The following is a 3,935-nucleotide window of genomic DNA, read 5'->3' as shown; positions in this document are numbered from 1 at the left end:
AATCATCATACTTACATGTCATTACCATTAAATACTCTATACTATATAATTTTCATTTCACCATCTCGGCTCATCCTTCCCCCAAAATCTGTTTGTTATCTTGTGTTTCAGAGTTAAATATGCCATTCAGGTATATTTGTATACAGAAACCTATAGTGAATGGATGCTTTTTATCCATTAGTTTCAGAATTCTGGTAACTAGAGTCGATACCAACAACCTCTTTTACAGAATGATGAGTTTACAAGACTTAATTCCTTCTGGACATGCTGGTATTATAGTCTGTTACAATAATTTGATACCCTTTCCATTTATAAAGGAAACTATGAAGGCAAGCAAATAAAATCAACCACAAAAGCATCTCTTCTGTTGAAACAATAGAAATGCCTTTTAAGGTGAGAATACATTGAAAATCTCCAACACTTTCTCTCTCCTGGTCTTTTTTTCCCCAGCTGGTTTGAGTTGTCATTATAGTGTCTGGGGTCTCTAGAAAGAAGAACTGCCTTGTATTAAACCAGCTTGGTAGCAGTTTTCTTGTTTCATCAGCAACACTGGCCTGCCAGAATATCCTGTTCTGTGTAGGACACTTCTGCTAGCTTTTTAATCATCATCTTCTAAAGATTATCCCCCCTCTAAATAAAAAAAAAAGAATCCTGTTTGTTTTGTTGGCAGGATGTATTTTGAGTATGGTTCTGAATGCATCACTTAAATACGGTTTTATTGAGGTGATTATCTTTGGGTTTTCTTTTGTGATCCCTGTCTGACTGTCTAGGTCTTTTGGTTACTCTCCCTTCTTCCCCTCCTTTTAAAATTGTAATGTTGTGGCCTAAAAACAGCAAAGGAAAAAAATTCTTTTCGCAGCATATTTTACCTTTTGAGTTTTGCTTCCCACTGGAAGTTCAAGGACAAAATGATCTTCTTTTCTCTCTTCATGTTTTGTAAAAATTATGCAATAGCCACTTTTTTTTTTACTTTGTCTTTTTAGCTTTTCATGTCTAGAATTCATCTTATTGGAACAGGTAGGTAGCACTGCTTGTCTCTTAGGTATTCAGAATATTCTTCATTGTTTTGAAGAATAAATAGAGAGAGAAAATTGAAAGGGATATGTTTATCAGTGGGATCTGAGATCATTTCAAGTGGTTGTTATTTGTGGGTGAAGTTAACTGAAGCCTTCTCAAAGGCAAGAATTCAGTTTGTCCCATTTAATCCCAATGATTCTATATTTTATACTGGCTTACATGCAGATATGTATATGTAGATGCATTTTATTTTAGAGTACAATTTTGATAATTTGTTCCTAGCATTGTCTTCCTCTCTCTAGAAAACAGTTGTACTTATCCAGGGGCCATCTGATTACATTAGGAATATTTGAGGGGGATAACTAATCATGTAGCTCTAGGTAAAGTCTTCTGACTTTGCAAATTTGACAAACCTCCAAAGGTATTTGACGAAAGGACACAGAAACCTCACTGAAGCTAAGTCCCTATAGATATTTCATACAAATTGTGAGGACAGCTATGCCATCCATTACCAAGGCAGTTACTCTCTCCTCTCACTCTTGAACCACAGGCTCTCAGGTCTCTGCCTCCTTCTTTATACTGCTCTGGTCTATTTTTATGCAGATTAGTATTATCTATTTACATATCTCCCTCTACTAAAATAGTGAGCTCAGAGTCACATGTCCTTTTAGTTCAATTATATTCTATGTACTGAGTATGACTGAGACAGCTTTTGATTTAATTTCTTTTTTTTTTCTCCTGAAGGAGAGTTTTTATTATTTTTATGTACAGAAACCTCCACAGTGCACACTCAGCCCAGTCTGGTGGCCAGTTCCTTAGTTTTGGCCTTTTCCAGTTTGGTGACGTGAGCCACTGACTACGTACCCAGGGCATTGCCTCCCCAGTGGCAGTGGATCCCGTCGTATCTGTCCTTGCAGTTGGTCTGGATAGCTTCCACCGGCTTCGCCAGAGCTCCTTTGTCTTCTGAGTTAACCTGTGTGAAGGCGCTGGCGGTGCAGGTCTTCCTGTGGACCAGACACTGCAGTGTGACGTCCCCCTGCGTCCCCCCGTGACGCAGTAGGGAGCCCCCACCTTCTGACACAGGGTGGGCAGGAGGACAACCAGCTGATGGCATCTACATCAGGTGCTGTCACTACCAGCTGGGCCTTCTTGTTCTCCACCGGGGCGGTGACAGTGTTAATCTTTGCTTGAAGGACAGGTGGTCTCTTGGTGGGGACATTGCCTTTGCTGGCAGCTTTTTTCTTGGCCCAGGCCAGTAATATCTGCTTCTTCTCTTGCTTTGTCTCTGGTTGGTACTTGTGGGCCAGCTTTTGATTTAATTTCTTAAAGAAATATTTTGATTGGGTGCTGGCTAGGCAATGGATCGTCAGGTCTTGGCCCTAGTGTCTACTATTGATCCAATCAATCATGGCAATTCTGCAATGGATAACTCGTGCACTTTACACTGCTTCAGGGTCAAGGGCAGAGCAGGCATATTGACAGACTAGAAGAAGTACTATGATAGAAACTGTGACTGGCTAAGGAGGTAGGTGATCTTGAAAAACCTGTTTTGTTTACAGACCAAATCACCATTCTTGTTTAATTATAAATAAATGCAGCTGTGTGTATTAAGAAAAATACCTCATCAGCCCTGGCCAGTGTGGCTCAGTGGACTGAGTGCGGGCCTGTGAACCAAAGGATTGCGGTTCAATTCCCAGTCAGGGCACATGCCTGGGTTGTGGGCCAGTTCCCAGCAGGGGACACACAAGAGGCAAGCATACATTCATATTTTTCTCCTTCTCTTCCCCTCTAAAGATAAATAAATAAAATCTTTAAAAAAAGATAAAAAAAGAAAAATACCTCATCATATCTTTAATCCACTTTCACTGACATTTTAGGCCCTTTCAATGATATTAAAAGCAATAGTCTAGGACCTTCCACGCTGTGTGGCAACCATTCAAGGCCGGGCAGATTCATGGTATTCGCACAGACGGAATAATATTCAGGGAACCACTGGGATGTCTGGCATGCCTTTATTCCCGGGTGGGTGAGCGATGCACACTGCAAACTGTGTGTCTCCCTGCATGTCACATGTCATGGCCCTTGCTTCCCAGCGTGGCACCCAGCGTGGCACCCGTCCCCTTGGGTGCGTCTCATCATCGCCCCCAGCAGGGAGTCCCTACCTACTAAAGTTCTAGAGGGGAACAAAGCTGGAAAAATGCCAGAACATTATGTAATATAACATAATTCTGTGTGTGTGGGCCCACTTCATGTCGTGGGAATAGTTTATTGGACCCAGTCTGGAGGCTGTGAGAACACTAGTTATCAGGCCCCTTCAAGGCTATGGGAACACAGCGTCCCTTAGTTACCCAGACCCCTGGGTGAGGAAGCCAGACTGCCTCCACTTACCCTACACTTGCTTTCTTCCTACTTTATTCTTGGCTTGCTTTCCGCCTGGCTCCTGGCCTTCACCTTCATTCTCACGTAGACACCGGCGCAGCCCCTTAGGCTATAAGGCAGACCTGGTCTTTCTGGCCCCTGACTCTTCCCTCTTCTAGTGCCTCAGGAAGGTTATCCCACTGCAAGTTTTTTCAGCCCAAACTCCGGTACCAGATTAGTGGTGTTGGGACTCCCTTCAAGGTATTGTTTGACTGTTTAGCTTACTTGTGTGATTCTCCAGTGTCTTTATAAAAAGAGTGGATGGAAACTTTTAACTGGCAGAGCAGTGTCTTGTGACTTTGTTGGTCATGTCTCAAAAGTAGGATATAAGTTATTTTATGAAGCATAAATGAAAACTAAGCAGTTAGGAAGAAATAAGGCTATTGCAGTGAGAAATCCAGATCAGCAAAGTCATCTTGTTGGAAGGGCACCCTAACCAGGAGGACCTCTTTCCAGGTTAAAGATATTAGTTATTTGAACTGGTAAATTCCTTGTGTTCA

General features: G+C 42.1%; 1 pseudogene; it reads right to left on the bottom strand.

Moving 5' to 3' along the window:
- Positions 1 to 1,807: 1,807 nt before the first annotated feature.
- LOC119045263 (60S ribosomal protein L7a-like) lies at positions 1,808 to 3,474 on the bottom strand (annotated as a pseudogene).
- Between the last annotated feature and the right edge of the window lie 461 nt (positions 3,475 to 3,935).

This window comes from Artibeus jamaicensis, unplaced genomic scaffold (assembly GCF_021234435.1).
Source record: "Artibeus jamaicensis isolate MK-2021 breed Jamaican fruit bat unplaced genomic scaffold, CSHL_Jam_final contig_332, whole genome shotgun sequence".
NCBI lineage: Eukaryota > Metazoa > Chordata > Mammalia > Chiroptera > Phyllostomidae > Artibeus > Artibeus jamaicensis.
This window is presented reverse-complemented; position numbering and strand designations above follow the sequence as displayed.